At 42.8% G+C, this 24,458-nt stretch overlaps 1 protein-coding gene across 5 annotated transcripts in view; it reads left to right on the forward strand.

Moving 5' to 3' along the window:
* Positions 1-3,254: 3,254 nt before the first annotated feature.
* The window catches only part of PPM1B (protein phosphatase, Mg2+/Mn2+ dependent 1B), a 63,213-nt gene continuing 42,009 nt past the window's right edge, over positions 3,255-24,458 (forward strand). For 2 of the 5 annotated variants that reach the window (XM_042789476.1, XM_042789480.1), the window contains exons 1-2: positions 3,255-3,490; positions 20,216-20,331. The gene's annotated coding sequence lies outside the window, so the exon portion shown is untranslated. Of the gene's footprint in view, positions 3,491-20,215; positions 20,332-22,458; positions 22,557-24,458 lie in introns of all 5 variants that reach the window. The other 3 variants (XM_042789475.1, XM_042789479.1, XM_042789477.1) reach the window with 2 other exon arrangements.

Raw genomic sequence — 24,458 nt, forward strand, 5'->3', positions numbered from 1 at the left:
ACAACCATTATTTCACCTACTTATTACTTCACCCACCGCCCCTGCTGCCTGTCGCTGTGCTGCTTGCCTCTTGCCACACACACCTCTTGAGCAATGCCAGTATTTAGTTTTAGCCCACATAAACCAGCCAGATAAGCACATTTTCTAGTGATTAGGAATGTACTGTTTATGCTGGGGTAAGGATTCATGTGCATGGTGTAGATTTTTAGTTAATCTCTAACATTTAAGTAGGTCATGTTTGAGAAGCAATAGGGGAAATCATTTATTACATTAGAGATAATGTAGGGAACCATTATTTTGGGAAGTCATCTCTGTAAAGGTTGTACTGGTAGTGAGGTGATATGATAAGGAAGTATTTAATTTTTTCTAAATTTGTTATGATAGATGCAATTAGAGCTGAAGGTGAAATGAAGGGGATAAGAACAAAAGTGTCAAACCTAGAAGCAAGGAGAAAGGCGGGGTCAGAAGGTTTGAATGAGAATTGAAAGACTAACTTGTGAATTCCTTCAGTATCTCTGTACCTTTTTGTTTTAGTAGTCACTGTGGGAAGAACGACTGCTACAGTAAATTTGTTGGAAGAGTCAGCAGCAGCTGAGTATACCTTGGTCATACTGAGGAAAATTATCTAATACTACCTATGGTATCTCTGGCAGGTAGCCAAGAAACAGAGTGTGTAAACAGAGACCTGATAAAATTACAGCCCAGTTCTGTACCTGCTGAAATCCATGCAAGATTTACCACTACTTTAAAGGGCAACAGGCTTGCAAAAAATTCCTGGTGAATCACTTGAAATAAAAACTGTTTCAAAAGCCCAAAGAAGTATCTAGGCTGAATGAATTTTACAGTCATCAACCGGAAAATATAGCAATTTTTAGCCAGATTTGTCATCGCTTTAATAATACAGGAATTGTGTTTAAATTGATACGAGATATAAGCCTGAAGAAAGGCAGAAAGAAAAAAAAAATCCCTAGTTAAATATATAGAAGTATCTTGAGTCCCAGATCATGTGGACACTGCCAAGTTAACTAGGTTGATTGGCAGCTGGGTCTGGACACTAGAATTAGCTTGTCTGTGAGCAAGTTTTCTCTGACAGAAGGCTAACTGCAGTCTCAGTGTTCTGGCTGTTTCTGAACTTGCTCACGAGTGCCTGTGCTGAGGCAATCTAGGTTTCATTCTCAATCAACCCTATCAACTGGTAGAGAGCTGTGGGAAGCAGCACTGACCCTTCCCATCTTCTTGTGCACTTGTAGATGCACTTGAACCCCCAGAAAGCAAAAGCTTCTGCTAGTAGAGCTGCAGTTCCATCAGTTACCTGAGCTCAAAGTGCCTCCAGAGCTCTGTGCAAGGATTTTCTAATGCGAATGGTGGTGCTGATGACCTTAAAGCTAAAAGCTGCATGTATTTTCTGTGCTGTGGACTTAACTCTGGAGAGCCAGGAAAAATAATCCCATAGCGTACCTAAAACAGGGAGAGAACACCAACTCCAGAAGGGAAAGTTCCCATCTTTTTCAGGGTCAGCTTCTCTGCAAACACTTCAGAAAAGACAGATGGATATATAAAAATTCTACATAGACTGTGTTTTGAGCTATGATCTCAAGTCCTGCATACAAAGTGTTCATTCACACCGCTGCGTACAGTGTGTGGCAAGGAAACCTCTCAGCGTAAGAGGTCGAGGGGCATCAGCAGTCTGTCATGCGGGGATCTGTATGCCACTCGCATGGACGGTACATTAAAGTTCGGACACTCGGTACCGTTAAGGCAAGGGCACCACTTCCCGGCCATTTCGCTTCCAAGGAAAGACCGATTGCAGCCAGCGGAACCGCCATGCAGGGCTGCAGAGCAAGGCAGGAGTTGGTTCCCTCTCCAAAGAGACGAACCCCAGCTGTCTTCAGCCCGTTGATGGAGAAAGATGGGAATAGCAAGGGGTCACTAAGCATCTGGCAGACTTCCATGTTCTTTCCTGAATAAAATGTTTTTGTTTGTGGGCGAGAAAGAAGTTAAAGGGTAGGCGAATGCAGGCAGGGGGATAATTACAGCTTCCCCGGGCGAGGCTCCCGGTGGAGCCGGAGGGGCCAACGGCTGAGAGCAGTTGCCACTCGCGCCCTCCCCTCAGTGCCGTTATTCTTCAGGCGGGGCGTCGTCATCGGCCCCGGTGCGCTGCTCCCTTCCCTCCTCCCGAGCACCGCGCACCCCCCCCCCCCCCGGGCCACGGCGGCAGAAAGGGCCGCCCCGAGCTGCCTCCCTCGGGCACCCAGCGGGCCCCGCCGGCGGACGGGAAGGCCGGGGACCGAGACACCTCCGGCCTCCTTCTTTGCTGTGGTAAAAGCGGCACCTCCGCTCCCCGGGCCGGCAGCTGCCAGCCGCCCCCCCACCCCAGCCCCGGAGCGCGTGAGGCGCAAAGGCTCCCGCGGGCGGGCGCGAGGCCCCGCCCCGCTGCGGCCAGGAGGCCGATCCCGCGCTCCCTGATTGGCTGGCGGTGATGTAATCGCGCGAACATACGGGTACCCCGCGCCGCTCTCCCGCTCCCCACTGGGACAGGGGGGAGACCGCGCGCTTCTCCCCCTCCCCGCTGCTCCGCGACCAATCGCCGTGCGGAGCGGCGCGCGGGCCTCGGCGGGCTCTGCGGCTCCGCCGGGGCGCGCTGGCCCGTGCTCAGCGCCCGCCCGCCCCGCTTTATTGGCAGGGGCGAGGGCCAATCAGGAGAAGGAATTCACCGGCCGATTCACGCCCATTTCGCGAGGCGGCAGCAGGGGCGAGAGAGGCTGCGGGACGGGCGGCGGGGAGAGCCAATGGCCTGCAGGCAAACCGCGCCGGGAGGGAAAGGATGTGGCGGGAGGCTGGGAGGGGCGAGGACGCTCGCTGACAGCCGCTTCCGTCAGTCCTGCCTAGGCTGGGAGGCCCGATAAAAAAAAAAAAAAATAAAAAAGTGCGGAGAAAGATAGCCCGTGCTCTTGTCACTTGATTGACAAGAGCTGCAGCCAATAGCTGCCGAAGCAAAGGAGAAAGGCCCAATCAGAAAAAAAAAGCTTTTGGGTGGGGCTGGAGGGTGAGCGGCGGACGGATCGGCCAATGACACGGAGGAAGGGTAGAGCCGGCGAGGCGGGCGGCCAATGGCTGCCGGGAGGGGGCGGGGCGGGGTGAGCGACGGGGAGCGGCAGCCAGTAGTTTGGGAGGGGGAGGCGAGGCGGGCCCGGCCAGGAGCGGGGGCGGGGCCGGGGGCTGTGCCCCGCCTCTCCCGGAGCGCTCTGACGTGGGCGGTGGGGGGGCGGGGCTAGCGGCGGCCTGCGGGACAGGGGCGCCCAACATGTCGGCGCTGCTGGCGGCGCTCGGAGTGCGCGAGCGAGCGGCGTCCGCGGCCGGCGGCGGCCAGCGCGGGGCGGCGCGCGCCTGAGGCCCAGCCAGGCCCCCCATCCCCCCTCACCTGGGCCGGGCCCCGCAGGGCCGCCGGGGGCCCGGACGCCGAGGGACGCCGGCGCTCCTCCGCCGCCAGGTAGAGGGGTCAGGGCCGGCCGCGGGGCGCGGGGGAGAGGCTTGTGTCCGGGCCGGGTGGAGGCGAAGGAGCGGAGAGTCCCGAGCGCGCGTGTTTGCGAGGGGCAGGGCCCGCGCGCGTGCAGTGGGAAGCGGGGGCCGGCAGCGGCGGCCCGCTCCGTGGGGCCGGAGGGGCGGCGGGCACGGCCTGCTGTGGGCGCGTCCCCGGGGAGCGGGCAGGCGCCGCGCAGGCCCGGCCTCCGCCGCTTCCCGCTGGGGGAGACGGGAGGGCCGCGCTGCCGCGGCCTCCCGGCGGGAGAGCTGGGGCGGGCGCACCGGGGAGGGACGGCGAAGGAAGCCAAGCCCGCCGGTGAAGCCGGGGCTGGGGGCCGGCGGGCCCGCCCTCTGCGCGTCGCGGTGGGGCGGGCCGGGGCGGCGGCGGCGGCGGCGGGGGGCCCGGGCCCGGCGCACCGGGCGCTGCGTGCGGGGCGGCCGAGGGGGCGGCCAGAGCGGGCCGGACCTGTGCATGTGCCGGGGCCGGAGGGGCCCGGTGTGTCCCAGGGGGGTGGGGGGGGGGTGGCGAGTGCGGGTACGGCCGTGGCGTTGGAGGGAGAAGCTGCCGTTAGGCCCGGGTGCTTGTGACGGGCTGGTGCTGTGCGGGGCGGGGGGAGGTCTCAGGGAGATGGGCAGTGCCTGGGCGTCTTCAGCGTGGACGGGGGGAAGAAATGGAAAGCAGCTCTGCCTTGTAGTCTGGAGCTCGCTGGCTCCGCGAACCTAGCGGATATAAACGCGGATATACTTTTATTGTAATCTGTAACGAGTCGAAGGGAGAGAGTCATTTTGATGGGCTGGAGGCACCTGGAAAAATCTGCGTGTGTGTTGTTTTGTGTGCTGCGGTAGGTTGAGGGATATGTTTATAACATGGGGATGCAGATGGTGAGTGAAGCCACATGTATTCAGGAGCAGTGGTACATGAAGGCCTATGAGTTTAGGAGTGATAGGTAAACAATCTTGCCTGTGTTGTGAGAAGTAAGGTGATAAGTTAGCTGGTTTCTAAGTGTTGCGGAAGAGGGAGGCTTTGGGTGGTAAGCCTGTGTACAGCTTACAGACACAGTGGTAACAGGTTGCTACAAGGTTCTGAACTTGTTTTGTTTGGTGGCCAGTGTGGTTAGACTTAATGTGCGAGACCTTCATGTGTAATATGAGATGGTATGTGGACAGAAAGGCATGCACGTTCTTACCGCCTGTAAGTTGGTTTGCTGCTCATGCTGAGAGTTGGGAGGGATGCCTGACTGTCACCAGCCCCGTGAGCCCTGTTTCTTTTGTGTTGAGATGGGCTAGGGCAGCAAGCAACATAGTTTGTGTCCTGGAAACCTGAGAGGAGCTGTGAATTGGTGTCTCAACTGTGATGAAATGGAAAGGCTGGTTATTTGTTGTTTGAGCCACGGGATATGAATTGGAAGATGTGTAGCAAATAGCACATGGTCGGGGTCATGATAGTGCTGTTAGGAGAACAGTCTCTGGATGTCCTGGGGAGCTGTAGAACTTTAGATATCTACATTTGTGACAGGTGTCAGGCAGTGTAAATTTCTGTCTATAAGGGCATCAATGCACTCTACTTGCGGGTAAACTTCCAGGGTTTACCATGGATTATAAGAAAGTGAAGGGTCTTAGGTGGATATTTAGAAGTAGGAATGAGTAGTGGAGCCTTTGAAAGGTTTGTATACATTTGAAAAGGACGAATTTGTGGGGATTATGCATATACAGGGTGAAGATTATGTTAGGCTATGTATACGTGTGTGTATCAGGAGAATGGTATTTGTGCAGAAGGGAAACTGGAGGTTTTTTATTGCTGTGTTAGTGGGAACTCTAGTCTCTGTGTGGAGAGAGGAGGCAGGCATTTTTGGCTGAGGTTATGAAAAGTTGAAATGGTGTGAGAGACACATTATGAGCTGGGTCTGGGGTCCTAGGTATGTCCTGAGCAGGTGGGAAACTGTGGGGATTCTTTGCTCCTTTTGGTATGGAGAGAAGTATTTTATAGTAGTGACAACTAAAAAAGTGAGTGAAGATGAGGCAATTTGTGACTGTTATGAATATTACCAGATTGAAGAAGGCTACAGAATAGTCAAGGGTTTTCTGTTAAGCTGTTTGTTTTGTTCTGTTTGTTCCACTGGGTAAATTGTCCATGAACTTTAAGGATAAACTTTTGCTGAAACTAGCACCCATAATAGTGTTGACAGGTCAGCAGCTAGCTAAAAGCACTTAATGTGTGTAGACAGGCCCCATGTATGTGTGGGCTTAGGCGGTTGAATGCGCTTATTATATATATTTATATGCATTATATATACCTTAACACTTTAACTGAGTGCGTGTGTCCAGAAGGTATGAAGAATTTTGTTCTGGACGTATGCTTGTATTTGAAAGAGGGTTAGAGCATAAATATTTGAGGGTCAGAGATCTGTGAAAAGATGGTATGTTTAGACTGGGAGGCTGACTCAGGTGGAAATGAGGAAGAATTGAACATGTGTATCCCATGTTCACTGGGTTTGTGATAGTATGTATTATTTGTTTACATAGCCCCTCATCTCTTGTTCTGCACAGATACTTAAAGGAGGTTGTTATATAGGATAGTGATTTAATTAAGGCACATAAGGTCAAGATGAGGGAAATTTAAATTAATTTAATGTGGAGAGGGCTGTATAGAAAGTGTCTAGAACCTATTTTTCTTTTATTGTGGTAGCTGTGAGATAGGGAAGTAGAAAAAAAAAAAAGAGTAGTCTTGTAGTAGTAGTCCTGGGTAATTCAGTTCCCTTCTTGTCTCTTCTGTGGAATTATCATTGTTCACTTTTGCAGTAGTGATCACTAATGTGTACTGCTTACTTATTAAACTTGAGACCCTGTATTGCAGAAATATAAATCCATCACAACTGAAATAAAAGTTTGTTAAATCTGTGTGTTGAATGTAGACTGTTAAGGTGCTCAGTGTCAAGAACAACTGCTTTCGGAATGGGTGACTGAGAGTAGTGAGTATTTTCTACATGAATGTGTTGCCTTCATATTAAAAAAAGGGCAAGGCAGTAAAAATCCATTCTTAATACTGGATGTAAAAATCTATGTGTTGGAAGAATTTGTATTACAATAATGATTATCACACTTTGGATCAGGGTTCATTTAGATTGCAGCAAGGGGTGGGGTTGTATGTAGAACAATGTTCAGAGAGTAAGGTCAATCTTGACTGAAGCAAACTGCACCACACTTAGCTAAATGCTACCATAACATTTCTAGGATGGGGTATGTGTGTGGGTTTTTTTGCTGCCTTCTGGTTTTTTTTTTTTTCCTCCAAAAAGTCTCTGAAAGATGAAGTTTATCATTTGGTAGTGTCTTGGATCATCAGTCCATTAGGAATGCTTAAATCTGTCACATAGGCCTGGTGCTGTAGCTTAGTAAGTGGTAAATAGCAGTTCTTTTCCAGTCAGCACTGGAAGATAGCTAGCTAACCATTGGTTTTTGCAAGCACAGTCTCTTCGAGGTGAATGGGAAGGCCTTGGTGAGAGAATCCAAGCTCTAGACTCTGTGTGTGGATTGTGGAGAGTGATTACTGTAACATACCTTTCCATGTCTTTGTGTCCATAGTTTTTTTCCTCTAATATCAATTCATTCTGCCCGCCATCGCCATCAAGTATGTTCTGTTTTGTGGTGGGTTTGGTTTTGTTTGTTTGTTTTTTTTTATTTTAATTCTTGCCACCTTATCCAACAAGTTTTCTCATCCCTCTGAATTCAGTGCTGTGCTAGTATTTCTCTTCACTTGTCTGAAAAGAAAGAAGCATCCATCAGACCTTGGGCCTTGTAGCAACCCAAGTGATTCGATCTGAATATTGGTTTTCTCAGTAAATTGCAGGAGAGAAATGGTGACTTCTTTGAGATACTGTTAAAGTAAAAATTTTTGCTATCTTGGCTCCTTTCCTGTTTGTCACTTCTTTCGTTCTATGCTTCAGTTGTTTATGTTCAATTGTCTTCGAGATTGGCTTATAGATGTATGGGGTGTAAACTGTCGCTTTTTTCCTTCTCGCTGTCTGTTAGCAGTGTGAATGCAGGATAAAAGTTTTATGAGACTTCAAGAGGGTCCTGGTTTAGCCCTGGTCTTCAGTATATCTAGTATGCATATAATCTTCAGAGGGTTTAATTTCAAAGGCTGGACAAGTAATTGCAAATTTTTAATTAAAAAAAAAAAAAAAAGCCACTTAAATTCAGATAACATTGGACTATAGATGCTCGGAAAAGAGAAATTGTTTCCACAGACAATGAAAGATGTGTCCCTGATGCAAGAACAAGGATTCTGAGTTTCCTAAAAGATCGTCAAAACTGTTTTTCTTTAACAGACAACCTTGCAAACTCCTCAGCTATTTGGCTGATGTCTTTCAGTCTTGGGTAGCATGGGAAACTCTGGTCAAAGTGCTTAAAATCTGGCAAATAAATCTTGTACAAATTTCTATCTGTTTCATGTGCTAAAGCCAAATAAAAGTTCTGAAGAATTAATGAGTGTCATAACAAAGGAAAACTGGTCTGAAAAGCTTTGCATGAGATGGTAAGAAATAACTGAGCTGGTGTAGCTCATCACAGCTTCTTGACAGTATTGGCATGATGAAACATAAGGGTTGCCGATGAGTGTAGGTGAAATAGTCTTCTGGCTCTCAGAAAAGCCTACATTGGGAGAGAAGGCACAAAGATGTTTAAATGTAGGAATTGATAAAAGGGAAAGCCCTGTATCTTGGCAGACAACAGCCTTTCTTACTGTTTCAGAGGAAATTATTCAGGCCCAGGTATTGTTCTGGTAGGAAAAATAAGTCACCCACAACTTGTTCTTTTCCCCAAGCACCATCAATTTCTCATTAACATTACTTCAGTGCATCATTTCATGATGTTACTACATGACTATCTCATGGTGTAGGCTCTCTGCATCTTTGATGGGAAATAACCTTTTGATACAGTTTTCTTTTAAATGAATAGTACAACTAGGTGCTTAAATCTGTTTTCACAGGAATTCAGCTCAGAAAAACATTGATTAAGGATGTTTGGGACTCCACTACTGGAGAGTTTAAGATGGCTCTTTAGTGTGTATGGTAATGTCAAGTCAATGACCATAGACTTCCAGTTAAGTCACAAAGGAAGGCATCAGTCTGTCTTCGCAGCTTTCAGGGGGTTAGCATGTTAACAGAAATGTTCAATAATTTTACTTCTGTGTCTGCACCTCAGTGTAGGAAGTTGACATTTACTGAATGTAGAGCAAATATGGCTCTGTATTGTTAGTATGTGAATTAACTGTTTTTGTCAAGGAGGTAATGAAGTAAGATGATGATGATTTGTTGAGTAGGGGAGGTAACACTTCGTTGTAATTTATTCATACAGTACTCCTTTGGCCTGTTGTCATCAGCTCATCTGTCCTGCTAAAACCAGGTATTATTTGTTCAAAACTCATGATTTTCTCTTTAAAATTTTCTATAGCAAAAGAAAAATTGGTGACTGGAGAGAACAAATCTCAAATGATAGAACTATTTCTAAAGAACGGATATTTTGATTCAAGTGGAAAACTGAAACAATGAATATTATGTTGGTCAGCTTATTCAAAAACAAAAAAACCTCTTTTCTGGGCAGCTTTGTTCATTAAGCTGATGTGCAAGTAATATAAAGCATTATCGAGCACATGCTGCTTTTCCTATCACCAGCTACAGTGGAGCCATTGATGTAGGTTACTGGATTGTGTTTTCAGTGTTATTTAAAAAGTTTTACAAAACAATAATTATTGGTGGTACATGAAGTGTGTAGATCTTGGGGTTTTTTAACTGTGTTCAGAGAACTTTCCTAGATGTACCCCACTAGCTTTTGATACTCCTAACTGTAAAGGGGTGGAAGCAAAAGTGGATGAGTGGTGCGACACTGCTGTTGTAGTTACTCCAGGAAAAGGAACACTCAAATTCCCAGTGTAGCCCTCTGTGTCTGGACTAATGAGGTGTGTGTTGGCAGCTTAAGTCTGTGGGTTTAGTTGCTGCTGCTTGAGGCTCTCTTAAATGAATGGGCAGTATCTGCCACATTGATTATATTTACATTAGCAAGCAGTACACTGCAATTGAAGAAGATTGTAGAGTGAAGCTGTAAGTTAGGCAGACCCAGTGTCCATGGTGTATGTATTTCATGGGGCTTTATTTTAGGCTAGTTCCAGTCTGGTGCTGTGGACTGAGTACACTCCAAACATTACTGGGTATCAGGTGTTTTCCCAGAGTTTTGGTTTAGGTTAATCTAAGACGTGTCCAGATCATACACTCAGAAACTTTGAGATGTGAACTAAAGCACAGTAAATGGGGTGACTCAGATTTGCTTCAAAAGTGCACTCCTGATCCTAACTAAAGTGCTAATACTGATGTACCAGCTGGGACTCTAAAAGGCACCTTGGGGCATTGCAGAGTGTGTTGAACTGTGCAGGGGACTGAATTCTGCCTTCTCATGCCTCATGAGTGTTGTCAGGACTATAGAAATTGCTCTCCTGCTCTCTCAGTAAGGATTGTTTGTTTATCTCGACTGGTAACTGAATCGCTATTCCCACATTATTGTCCCTAGTTTTGAAATAGTGTGTGAAAATGGCTGGTATTAAAAGTACAATAAATTTTGGAAAGTAGTTCTTTCATGCTTTTGTTTCAGTTAATCAAGAGTGCTATGTGAGCAACAGGTTATGAAGTCTAACTTCCCATGGCTTTGTCTTGTGGTTGGATTTTTCTGGGCATACTGTATTGTGAGCTCTGAAAGTATTTTCATGTGTTTGGGGAACTGTCTGTCCGGCTGTCCTGTATGGGAGGTTGGCTTGGGTAACAGCTGAGCTCCTGCTGCACTTGTCCTGAAGGGGCACTGGTTTGGTGCTCTCTCCTTGGTCTGTTTATTTCCACAAAATTCATAGGACCTGCTTATCTCTGAAATATTTACCCTTGTGTTAACTTCTGAATTGTGTCCAGTTTCAGTAAAACTTGATGGGGGGAACAACACACACTGTAGCTTGGCTTCCTAAGGCTGTATTATATTTATTTTCCACTAATCCTATCTCTTGTTTTACTGTCTCTTTACAGCTATTTTAACTTTCTTCCAGAGGAGTTAAAAGTATTTCTTTCTTCCTCTGCCCCAACATTGCAGGCAACGTATCTAGAAGTAGGAAAATGTATTCCTAATGGCAACTTCTTAAGGGATGCTAAAAATCTCTTCTCCAAAGGATAGATAAAACTCTTGAGAGTATTCAACATGCTTATTAAACCACCTCCAAATAAACATAGACAAGTCTAAAGTTGCCTTTGATGTATATTGTAGCCTTTTATAATATACACTGGTACCACAAGTGGTAGTTTTGGACTGTGATTCTAGGAGACGAGTGAATGAAGGTTTTGAAAATGGGTGATGTATTGAAGCCTCTGGAATACAGCTAGATTGGATTTTGAGGGTGTTGGATTAGGAATTGGAGAGGGCAGGGACTGGTGTTTGTGACTGCCCTGTGACCTTGAAAAGCTGCTGAAACTATTGTGCTTTGAAACTTTTCAGATGAGAAGTAATGTGCTGAATCTATGTGGGACTGCAGGCTGAGTTCTGAGAGGTCTGTTTTCAGTGTATGAAGCTAAAGAACTTGTTCCTTTTGCTTCTATTTTAAGTGGGCCTATACTCGAAGCACTGGCTTCAGAGAGTTTCTGTTAAGGTATGAAAGGTGAATCTAGCACAGATGTTCCTTTTTCTTCCTGTGTCCTTTCTGCTTCTGCTCTTCATTTCCCTAGTACAGTAATAAAATTCTCGTTTTACTTATTTTAGTTTCCAACAGGAAAATCTCATCCTGGTCAGAAGGTACTGTGCATACCAATTTGTTCACAGGGCTTCACTTCAGATGAGGTGCTAATTGCAGCCACTGGTTTCTCTTGTCTAGCATTGAGTTTGATTCTCTGTGATTGTTTATAGCTGATTTTTCAAGAAAAAGGGTACTGTTCCTTAGTGTGCATATTCAAGACGAATGTGAAGTGCTTTTCTTATTTCAGCTGTTGTAAAACTTGAATCCAGACCTAACAGAGGTAGTCTGTTGACTTCCATAGCTATTGATCAGTCCTGCATCTTAGAAGGCAGTGGAGGTCCACCTATCTCAGTAGAGCCTCAGTGTACAATACAGTCTAAGACTCACAAACATTTTACTTTGCATGTCATTGGTAAGAACTGAAGTGACGCCTCTAAGGAGGTTATTAACAATATCTAATTAGAGATGGGACTGTGTATTACAGGCATCTTCAGTGAGTATTACCCAGTAATTGTGGGAGTACTACCTATAGGTTTATCAAACTGACTCCTCAGTTGTGCTGTTTATCCATGTGCTAGCTTGTCATGTTTTCTGCATCTTTTACCACTTTTTCAGATGTATTACAGCAAGGGATTTTTTTGTTTCACTTTTCATTTTCTCTGAGATTATGCCTTTCCTGCTCTTTTCCTTACTGATTGCTTAGGCTGGTGGATGAATTTACTGGAATCATCCAAAGTCTAGGTTGTAGCTGGTTATGTTACTCTGAGGAGCACTTTTTCTAAACTAGTATAAGGTTGTACATGAAACTTGAAATAGTAGGGATTTTATACATAAGCAAAATGAAAACAGTCTTTTGAAAACAATAGCTAGAGCTGGGGTGAGGGGGTATGTGAATCCTGTTTTGTAAATCCTCCATCAGTGCACCACAATTTGAACTGCTGTTTAAAAGATACCTAGAAGTTCATAGGCATTCAGTCATTCAAAAGATGCTTTAATAATAGCAATTGCTTGGTTTATGAGAGGTTTCCCAACCAACCCTCCTTTAGATTCTGTGCATCTGTTATGTTGTAAGGAAACTGGAAGCAGTTTAAGGTGACTCTCTTTTCATAGGCATTCATGGGATGAAGGAGAAGACAAGCATACTACTTTTGTGGACAATGACGTTGGAAAGAGACTCTTTTTCAGTGTTTGCTAGAGTTAGATAGCTGTGCAATCTCCTCTGCAGGAAGACCTTGAGAGCTCTATCATTTGCCTATGTTTTAAAATTGAAATAATAGGCTTTTGTGTGATGTAGGAGAAAAGCATTGTTAGGACTCTGCCACAGTGACATGGGTTTTTTGTATTCTACTTAAACAGTAGAATTTATTTCACTCCCGTTTCCCCTTCAATTTGCCTTATGCTGAACCATGTCTATACTTCTATATGTTTTGTTACTATATTTAAGTATCATGGAGGTTAAATGCTGTTGAAGATGAATATCTAGCTTGTAACATTAAATCCAATAGGATGACTCCCCACTTTCTTAACTAGGATGCACCAAACACAAGCAACTCTAGACCAGAGAAGAACTTCTCTAAAATATTTAATGAACTCAAAATAGTACCTGTTGTTAACAATAACAGCTTACTATGTGGTTTTGACTATTGTTGCAGTATTGTTTTTTTTTTTTTTTAAATGAATGCTGTCAACTTAGAACATCTGACTTTTGGAGGGAAGGGGATAAGGTTACAGACTGTCAAAACAATTTCTGATTTTTTTATTTTTTTTTTTTTTTTAGCGTGAAGTGAAATGGGGCTTGACTTACGGAGTCAGAGAAGAAATAAAATTCTGATATAGTTCAGGATTCTTGAAGTGAGCTTGTGCACTGTTGTTACCAGTGGCAGGGAATAGAATTTAACATGGTCAGAAAAATGTCACTGGGGAAAGTATTCTGAAATTATATTTTTTAAACCCTCTATTAATTTATGTTTGGAAAATATTTCCCTTGAAAAATACTGTATATTCTCAGATCTATTCAGTGACCGTGCCATTTCTAATCTGAAGTTTTCCATATTTCTGAATCTGTACAGAGGGAAATTAGGGCACTGTCCATGACAAGTACTAGTCAGATAGCTTGAAGTGATCTTTTTTTCACTGTTGTTTTGTTCAGGGTTACCAGTTTCAAATGTGTTTTGTATAAACAAAAATTTGGATTAGCAATTCCATAACTAAAGTAACTAATTTTTTTTGAAAGGTGCTTTAATGTTTGTCCAGGCCTGAAACCTGGTTATGTTGTCAGGTTCACAAAGAATACAAAGCTAATGTGGAAATCCTCCTAACATGTCTCTCCATATTGTCCCTTCTTCTGTAGGTCTTGTTTGCTTGTTTATTGAAGCACTGATTAAAACAGAAGCTCTTGCATACAAAGCAGACATGACAGCTCAGCTCTGTCATGAATTGTCAGATTTATGCCTTTTTAAAGTAAGTAATGGTTCTAGAACACTGTACTGGAATCTCCATCATCCTTTTCTGCAATTTATTGTCTTAGATTATTTTAGTAATCGTCTTAAGCTTTTACTAGTACAAAAAGAATCAGTGAACTTGGACTATATGTGAGCAAACATTATTCTGCACAGTTTATGTTGTTCTAATTTCAGAACTCTTGATTCTTTCAACTTTGTGTTTATCCTCTTCTTTCTTTCCTTGGATCAAAGTCTGATACTGTTACTGCAGGACAGGAAATGGAAAGTGGTGTTCTTAGTAAATGTGGTGGGTTGATTCTCACTGGACACCAGGTGCCCACCACAGCTGCTCTATCACTCCCCTCCTCAGCTGGACAGGGGAGACAAAATATAACAAAAAGCCTTGAGGGTCAAGATAAGGACAGGGAGAGATAACTCAGGAATTATGCTCTTGGACAAAAGAATCTCAACTTGGGGAAATTAGTTTAATTTATTGCCAGTCAAATCAGAAGATGATAATGAGAAATAACACCAAATCGAAAAAACACCTTCCCCCCTACCCCTCCCTTCTTCCCAGGCTTAGCTTTACTCCTGATTTTCTCTACCTCTTCCTCCTGAGCGGCACAGGGGGATGGGGAATTTGTGGTCAGTTCATCACACGCTGTCTCTGCCGCTCCTTCCTCCTCAGGGGGAGGACTCCTCACACTCTTCCTCTGCTCCAGTGTGGGGTCCCTCCTCCTCAGAGGCTCCAGTTCTTCATGATCTGCTCCAGCATGGGTCCCTTCCATGGGGTGCAGTCCTTCAGGAGCAGACTGCTCCAGTGTGAATCCTCCATGGGGTCACAAGTCCTGCCAGGATCCTGCTCTAGTGTGGTCTTCTCTTTCCACGGGATCCATGGAGTCACAGCCTCCTTTGGGCCATCTACCTGCTCTGGTGTAGGGTTCTTCACAGGCTGCAGGTGGAGATCTGCTCCACCACTAACCTCCCTGGGCTGCAGGGGCACAGCCTGCCTCACCATGGTCTTCACCATGGGCTGCCGGGGAATCTCTGCTCTGGAACCGGGAGCACCTCCTGCCCCTTCTTCACTGACCTTGGTGTCTGCAGTTTTTTCTGTCATGTGTTCTCATTCCTCTCACTGCAGTTGCAGTTGCACAGCAGTTTTTTCTACACTTCTTAAATATGTTATCCCAGAGGTGCTACCACTGTCGCTGATGGGCTCGGCCTTGGCCAGCAGCGGCTCCATCTTGGAGCCGGCTGGCACTGGCTCTGTTGGATGTGGGGGAAGCTTCTAGCAACTTCTCATAGAAGCCATCCTTGTAGCCTTGGCCCCCTCCCCCCTCAACTTTGCTACACAAGCCCGATACAGTAAGGAAGAAAAACTACAATGCTTTCTAAAGAACTGAAGTCATAAATTCACTGAGAACTTAAGCTAATCCAGAGAATAATTGAGTAGACAGAGCACATTATTCATCGAGGAGTACTCTTCTTTAGTCCCTCATCACAGGATTCTGTTTTCTGTTCATTTGTCTGTTCATCATGCAACCTTTTATTTTCAAGTTCTGCTGTCTGCCACTAGCCTACGGGAATTATTTGCCTTTCAGAGGTATCATGACTCTTTGACTCTCATGGGTAAAAATGAATGAGTGTAAGTTGACCACTGGCATCTGTTGCTTGGTGAGATGGGGAGGAGCTTATTTATATTGGTCTTCATTGTCTTTTCTTATTTTTGTTGATCTGTGGTTTCTTTGAGCTCATTTTCTCCTATTGTGTCACTTATTGAGAAGGCTTGGGGGAGAGTAGGAAAAGATTTAGTCTGTAGTGCTTTTTCCTGAGCTATGTGAAACTGTTGCATTTTTTTCACCCTGTCCTGTGTAAAAAGTCCTGCAGATAGAGGAAGATTTAGTGCATGCCATGATCTATTCTTATGGTTTCAAGGTGTCATGGAATTGATAGACTTGCATCAGAGTTGCTGAGGAAGCAGAGATTCCCAGAAGGTCTTTGGGTGACTGAAAGGATGTACTTGAACTAAACTGCCATGTTCAGGGAAGGAAAGGAAAATTGCAGTGGGCTGATGTGACCCAGAATAATTTTTCCATTAAGAGGAGAAAAAGCAATATAGGTCGTTTGGTTCAACTGCCAACAGGTAGTGTCTTCAAAACCCTAGGGGCAGGACCAATGTAAACCCAGCACAGTTAAAGTAGCTAGCATGTAATTGAGTTGAAGCTGGTTTTAATTCTGATTTTTTTCTGATTTGGTCATTAAATCTTACACTACCTCAGTGACAGTGTTGGGCACTAGGTACATCTACTTCCTTTGTCAGCCAGGCACTGTTGTTATTTCTTTACAGCTGTTTAAAAACAATGGATGTAGCATCTTGGAAAGCTGGCTCATTAATGCAAACAATATAGCTTTGGTTTTGTTTCTTCATTACTGAGGGGTCATTCTCTCTACCCAAATAGCTTTCTGCTACATGCTGCCGTGTTGGTGAGCATCTGGTATTCCGCTTTATAGTTAAAGGTCCTTAGAATAATTTAGTTTATTCACCACTTACCAGTGTTGATGCAGTTACAGAAAAGAGACTTCCTGTTAGGCTTCTGCCTGCATTCAGGCATTTGCGTCTGGAACCCACTCATAATCCTGGATGCTTCATTAAAGAAGAGGTTCTTGTATAATTACTTAAGTGTGTTAGTGTTGCTGTATTTTTGCAGTCTAATGCTTCTGACCATGTGCTCCTCTTCCTGCTCGTGCTGATAGTTGGCTGTATCTCATCTCATGGTGAGAGTGAGTTATGTGATGTGTGTATGTTGGGTATCTATTGCGGAGATTAATTTTTCGTTTAGCTTTCTGAATCAGCTTGCTACATGAGGATATGAGAGCAACTACTGATGCCAAAGTTGGAGTAGAAAGCACACGTGGCAGGAGGTGGGCTTACCACAGTTCTCAGTTTCGCTTAGCCTAACTTCTTGTAAGACTCCACCCTGAGATGTCCCAGTGGAGGTTCTTTTAAGGTGTAGTTACTAACATTGGTTCTTAGCACTAATGGTATAGATACCTGATGAACTATCTTGTGAGTGAAAGTCCTAAATTTACTTGGAATGTTACTGCTGATGAAGAGAAGATCATATTGCAAGTCACATAACTGTGACAGTGTTAGCAGTGTCACCAGCCATCCTAAAGTAAAAGAAGATGCAATTAAATGTTGATGTTAAAAACTCTATTATAACTAAATTAAAAATGCCCATCTTCTCTTTTGGATTTTCCCCAAGTGTATTGCACTACAGATGTTGATATGACTCCCTTCACAGCAGTCATTCCAGTTTAATTAAGTATCAGCACTGGCTGACAAGAATATTGTTATTCTGTAGGCACATGAGAATACACCAGAAACCAAAACTTTACATAGCAAAGGTCATGGTAAGGAGTTTGTCAAAGTTGCTGAGCGAGTCAAGCTGTCTTTCTGTGCTTTTTGTCACGTTTCCAAATTTCTTTAGGGGATAAGAAGACTGCCTCTGCTCATCTGCTGTGATGTTGGCATTGTTCACTGCTTAATGTGGAGCTAGAGTATTTTATCTAGTCCCTGCTTCAAACATAAGTTTTCAGGAACTGCAAAGGGACTGAAGTATTTTGGATGAAACATACATAATTTCATCAATGGTAGAGACTAGAGTTTTCAATTATTTGTTAGGCACTGACTAATCTTTGTGTTCAGGAGTTGGTGAATTTGTTCAAGGTCAGAGGTCTCAGTTAAGAGGATTTTCTTTCAATACAGTCTGGGAGAAATTCAAGCCTTCCGAAAAGATATAAGCAATCTGAATTTCAGAAATTCTTTCTAATGTTCATAATGAAACATGTTTAAGTTTTCTTGGACATTTGCTATTTTTTTCCAGTCCTTTCTCAGCCACCAGTTTATGTAATAAATTTTAGGTGGTTACAAACATCAAGTTTTTCTTTTTTTAACCTTTGTTATTACTGTCTTGTTGCCAGATACTTTGAAAAGTAGCCAGAAACTCAATTGCTTGATGGCTGTGTTTGCTTGTTGAGACCCACTTATTTTTATGCACAGAGTTCTTCTATTAAGGCTTTGGAACGTTTGAATTCTGCAAATTATTGAAGCCTAGAGGTGATTCTTGTTCACTGTTTCAGGCATCCTTGCTACGTTATATAGTTAAAAAAAAACGTACTATGTTAGTTGACCAGTGTGACTGCCTTCTCTCAGATAGCTTGGTCTTCAGCCGAGGGGAGGGCAGTGGATGGGGTTTTTTACTTTGACCTTAGCAAGGCTTTTTACAGTGTCCCACAACATACTCCTATTTTCAGTCTGAATTGGAGGATGACTAGACAAGTGAAAACTGGTTGAAGAGTCATCTCAAAGGGTGGCTAATGGTTCATACTCTGCTTGGACAGCAGTTACAACTGGAGCTCCTCAAGGGTCTGCTGTGACCTACTTTTTTTTTTTTTTTTAATGTCTTTATCAATGATCAGGAGGAGATGGAATGCACTTTCATCAGGTTTGTGGTAGACGCAGAACTGGGTGGCTTAAAGTCTGGGTAGCCATCCTGAAGTACTCAGGCTAGAGGAATGGGCCTGGCAGAATTTTACTAAGTTGAACAAGGGCACATGCCAAGGCCTGCTTCCAGGATGGGTAATCTTCCTACAGTGCTACATACTGACTGGGTTGTAGCTGTGCTGAGGTGGACCTGGTTCTGGTGGACAGTAGTCTAAATACAAGTCAGCAATTCACCCTGGTGGTGATGAAAATGGCTTTATTCCCTTTTAGTTGACATTTGTTCCAGAGGTTTCCAGACTGCATCTGTAATACTGTGTCCAGTTTTGCTCTTGTTCTCCCTACCCCCGACAAGAACCATATTGGTAAGCTCAGGCCAAGTCCACCAAGATGGTCAGGGAGCTAGAGTATGTGACCTATGAGGGTACACTGAGAGCCTTTCATGGCCTTGCTTACCCTGGAGAAGAGATGCTTAGGAGGAACTCAGTAGTTGTAGATACCATCTGGTATATACAAGGATGGATGCTAAGAAGATGGAGCCAGTCTCTTTACTGAGGTACGCAGTGGGAAAACAAGAGACAGAGGTCATAAATTGAAATGGGTGGATATACGTTGAAAAATTTTTACTGTAAGGATGATTGTGAAGAGATTATAGGAGGTAATGTGTAAGCCTCCATGGAGGTTTTCAAGACCTTTGTGGATAAAGCCCTAAGCAACTGGGACTGAGTTCAACATTGACTACATTTTGAGAAGGAAATTGAGCTAGATGACTTCCTAGGTCCCTTCCACTCTGAATCATTTTATGAAGAATCACCCATGTCAGGGACCTAAGTAGCCAAACAAAGTAATACATTCTGTTTTCTTTGGAAACTTCATTCCTTGTGTGAGTGGCATTTATTTCTAGTGCTTCTAAATAAAATAGCTTGAATATAATCACTTATTCCTGTTGACTGTTTTTGATAATAAGCATTAGCTACTTGCAATCTACCTATTGAGTAAGAATGGAATAACCAAAGTGCATTCATTGACTAAGCTCATTTCATCTAAGAAAGAAAAGAAAGATATTCTTTCTCAGTGTTGAAAAAGAAGTTTTAAAACTTTGATAGAACATTTGTTGCTTGAAATTACGGGGAGAAAGATACTGGAAAAAAAACCTAAATCTCAGTTTCTCTGAGATGGGTTCACTTTCCTCTTTGCCCTGGCCGATGAAAAGTAGCCGTCATCCTACATGCTACATGCAGACATCTCCAAAATGGAGAAGGTCTTAGTCAGATTAGTGTTGCAGAAATTATTTACTGGTATATCTAGGCATGGTGGGTTTAACTGTGATAGCCCTTCTCATGTGTTTGTGAGAAAAGGAACCTTGTTTGTTTCTTTACTGTAACCAAGATAATTTTGGTGAGTAGTCAGGTGTGTTTCTGCTTTTGCTTTTATATAAATCCATAGTGGCTAGCAACAGGCTTCTTTTGTCATGGTTTCTGTGTGCTAGAGTAAGTTTGAATCTCAACTTTTAGTCTGTCTTTTATTTTGAGTCCAGGATCTGGGTTTGTTCTTGTAAATGATTGGTTTAGTATGCCCGATTTTTCCATACTCTCTACGATTAAACATGCATGAATATGTGTATACAGGCTCTCTCTCTGTCATGTGGTTGTACATATTCCTGGTTTGGAAATGGATTTGCTTACATGATGTCTGTGAAGGTGGTACGTGTTGACTGTGAGTTTTTTGGCAAGTGGTGACTGTTGAATGGTGTAGCTTAGATCACTTCATACTTTCATCTCTAACAAGTGAAAGGCATTCACATGATCTCTCACTGCATTACTGTAAACAAGTAGGAGCTTCTTGACTAACTTGACCACTTCCAGTGGTTCATGTATTTTAGTAGTTTCGGTCTAGAAATGCAATTGAGCAGTTCTTGAGCTACAGATTTTACTGAATATTGTGTTCAACTAGGAGAGAAATTGGTCAATTCTTCCATCTTACTACTTTCAGACTCACAGGCTCTTCTGCTTTATTCACCCCTAATATACAAGGAAGAGTCTCTAAAGTGAATCTTTATCAGAAGGAAAAAGATCTGGAAGGAATTTGACTTTTGTACTACGTTCAAGGTAAGAACTTCAAAATTGTCCATCGTTGGATGACAAAAAGCATGAATACTGAGGCTTGCAAAATGGCACTATTTCTGAGTTCTTAGCTTCTTGCATATTATTCTATTCCTGCAGAATGTTATGAATATTTAAGTATTAAATACTTCTGCATAATTCTGTGGAAATACACTAATGATCAGAGGCATATAAGCTAGCTGTGTCTGTGTTCCTTAATTGAAATAGTTAAATAGGTTGCTACTTGTAACTAATTTATTACACAAAGCTGTCTTTTGGTTAGCATAGGTGTTCCTGCTTCTAAAACTGATACGCTAAGTTGCATGATATAAAATGGAATGCCTTACTAAATTGGCAGTATGGTAGTAACTCTTTTTGGTTTACTTCAAGGTCATGTATTGAGCTTGTTTTAATTTCTCTGTGAATGCAGCATTATAGCTCTTGAGTGACATTTCCAGTCAATTTCAAAATAACTGAAAATAATTGGGAGTCAGAAGGCAGGCTTGCTGCTTTTTGGAAGAGGCATTTCTTCCAGTAAAGGCATATCTTCAAGCACATACGCAGTTGTTACCTGTCTGCAAGTTAAGTGGTAGGAGCCATTAGCATCATTCAGCAGAGTGGTGTCGTTGCCTTCAGCTTCTAGGTGGAGTTTAACGAAATGTTTAATAATGCTTGTTCTGTCGTTCCCACGCCACTCTTAAGGAAGAATGGAGGATATAACTAGAACAGGGGGGATAAAACCTCTAACAGACAAAATGGAATTCCCTCCAGTGGGACAAGTCTCAAGGAGAATGTTGATGGACTGTCCTATTGACTGGGCTAGCACCATGTGCATGGCACTCAAAGGGAGGAACTGTAAAATTAGTCAAGAATGGTGAGGCACGTAGGTATATCCCTTGCAGAGATCATAGTTTGTGTAAGAAGGGGAATACAAGACCATGGTATCCAACCATAGAACAGATGGTGGAGATATTCACATGGAATCATTCAGAAGGATGTAGGAGATGTTTTGGGGACTGGAAAGTGTAAGTAGCACTTAGCATTAGGCAACCAGCTGCCTACATTATCTCTTCAGTTTTGGGGAGGTGGAAACCTACTGAAATTGACACTCAATGTGCTGAATTCAGCACCTATTTAAAGGCTCAGATCAGCAGTCTTCTATACATGTACCTATTTCTAATCTGTTGTGACTATGTGGTTCTGCTTTTTATATAGTAGGTTTTACTGAATTGTCTGTGTAATCCCCGGGCTGAATGTCTACTTGTCTTTTTAAACTGCTAAATTCATCAGATTCTTTCAGTTGTCATTCTGCAAAAGCCTGAACACTTAAGAGTGTTTCTGTGCCTTGTTTTGTTTTGTTTTGTTTTGTTTTTTATGGATACCTATTTTAATCCAGGTAGTTTGTTAAAGCTAGTATAGAAACTGTTTTAAAATATCTTGACATGTTGCCTCTAAGTGGGATGACAGAGTAGGGTATCTGCCCCCTTGCTACAGTTAATACGGGGATTTTTATGCATCTTCATGCTAAGATGTTTCCATCGTTATTCAGTCCAGCAAGGGCATGTCTTGCAGCCAACAGTGTACAAGATCAGTAACCTTTGGTGGAGCTGAAGATGGTGTCTTAGTCTGTGTTATCCACATTTGCCTGCAGCTGATGTCTGACCTGATGAGTAGCATAAAATGAATGTTGAATTATTAACATGCTTGCTTCCCGGAATCCTTTTCGTTGTCCGGTCTATGTAGACCTATCATTACTGCATTGACTGCCTGTGATGCCCTTAAGCACCCTCTCTATTACCAATTTCTTGAAAACTGGCATGGTCTTCTTGCATGTTAGTTTTAACATTCTTACTGATTAAATTGCCCTTTGAATTTTTGCAGGTTTAGTTCAACATGTATTGTGATACTTACATAGTGGCAAAGTTAAAACCGTTTTTACTCAATAGATATAACTGAAAGTTCAGCATTGAAATATATATTGCAAATCAAGAGAGTTTAAACTGTATTGATTAAAAGTGAGTCGAAGTGGTTTATTGTGAAATTGAAGTTGCAGTACTAATTGGACAAAACTTTGAGTATTTAAGCTTGCAAGTTGCCAAATGGCTGCTTCTTGCTAAATACTCCTCTGTTTAGATGACAAGTGAAGCAGTTCAGATAGCCTCAATGCAGACACCTGAAAAAGATTCCATGTGTCCATGCAACGATACTGGAGACTGCTGCCAGAAAAAAAGGTAATGGAAATTTGCTTCACTCTGCAGTTCCTAGAGATAGTATTTTTTTTAATTAGAATTTAAACTTTTTCTTAAGTTTCTCTAATCTGATGGAAAAGTAGAGCATGCTTTAAAAGTGCAGGGGGAAGTATTGTGTTCTCTGAAGTATTCTGACAAGCTATCTGTGACCTGAACCCTAGCTTTCTATACCACATTGTGGATTGAATAGTATGTATTGTGATTACAGGTATATAGATCCTGTTTCAGTATGGGAGTATTTCATTACATATCATGTAGGATTGGCTGCTTCTCTTAAGCATTTGTTTATAACCGCCTTAAAAATGTGTTGACGTATGCATTATTTGAAATGAAGGAAAGCAGTTCAAGTGGGTTGATTTAGGAAGGTGATAAATGTGTTAGCAATAAGGTAGTGACTTTCAAAGCAAATAGACCCTCTTAAAATTTTTAAGATTTCTTTGTTTCCAAGTGCTGATTATCTTCATACTAATACAGTACTGTTACTGAAGTAACTTTGCTAGTGGGTAGAAAAAATTTCTTAACATGGAAGAGACTAAGGAAAAAGTAAAAGATGTTCTAAAACTGTAATTGAGGTATAAAAATAACTATGTATTTTAACAATTCCTATTTGGAGACTTCAGTTTCTGTATTATTTAAATCAGTTCTTTTGGAACATTGTGCGTGTGTAGGCTGCTAGTTGAGAGAACAGATGCTTGAATTATCTCTTTCCAAGTCGTGTGCTTTGCAGTAAACATTAAAGTGTCTATAGCATAGTAAGTGTTAATATTTAGCAGCTTGTAGCACTGGTGTTCTTACGTTACGTATTTGAATGTGTTTGTGACTTTTATTATGGTGTTGAATGATTATGGTGTTTTTTTTGCATTTAATTTAACTCATTTTGTGTATATATCTAGCAAGTGGATCTTTTTTTAGCTATCTTACCAATTGCCTATGTTGTATGGCAGAGAATTTATGCTTCCTGTAACCGCCTGCACAGGAACATCAGCAGTGTCCAAGAGTTTTTCAGTCTGCTGTGATGGCTCAGGCTTAGTTCATTTGTATGTGAAGATTTACTCTTAGAAGAGTAGGGAAGAAAAAGAACCTTCTTGAGAGAGGGGAAGTCCTTCCCCTAATCATCAGTATCATATATAAAGAAATGAAAAACCACTCTTGCTATCCCTTATAAATTTGGTATGACTTGATTTCTGTCATGGTCAAATATATCCAAACTAGGGGATTCTCGCTGTATTTTCTGTACGTGGTGCTAGCTGAAATACTGTGATTTTGATATCTTGCTCTTTTTTCACTCCACTTTGTGGAGTTTAAATTCCTTCTGAATTTCTGATATACTTGTGGCCCCACTTAGCATTGTACGTATTATACATGTGAGGTAGGGAAAAATTTCATTACTTGATATGTTTCAATACTTGATATGTTGTAGTGGCCTAATTCCACTTGTAGACAAAATGGGATGCTATTGTGCCTTACTGGGATATTTGTTCTAAATACAGGATTTGTACAGAAAGACTTGTTGTAGAAACCAGGTTAAGCTTTTCCTGCCAGGAGCAGCAGAAATAAAAGGTAGAGTATTGAGGATAAAACCCCCCCTCCTTGTTGGCTTCATTGGTAGTAGCAAGACTTGATTCAAAAGCTGAACAGTTCTAAATGTGTTGCTAGTCACTAGATGCTAGGGTGAGATTCTCCACTCAGATAAAAATTAACTTTTGGGAACTCTAGTTTTTAGCTGGCTTAAAAATCAGTGAGTACTGTTCAGAGAAGTATTAGTCAAAATGGCCTTCTGCAGAGAATCTGGTTTTCTGCCCTTGTGAGCATTTCCTATGAGACACTTGTAATAATATTAATCCTTTGAAAATTATGAAACTTCCCAACTGTATCCTACAGCTA

This window comes from Tyto alba, unplaced genomic scaffold (genome assembly GCF_018691265.1).
Source record: "Tyto alba isolate M040663 unplaced genomic scaffold, T.alba_DEE_v4.0 Super-Scaffold_16, whole genome shotgun sequence".
NCBI classification, from domain to species: domain Eukaryota; kingdom Metazoa; phylum Chordata; class Aves; order Strigiformes; family Tytonidae; genus Tyto; species Tyto alba.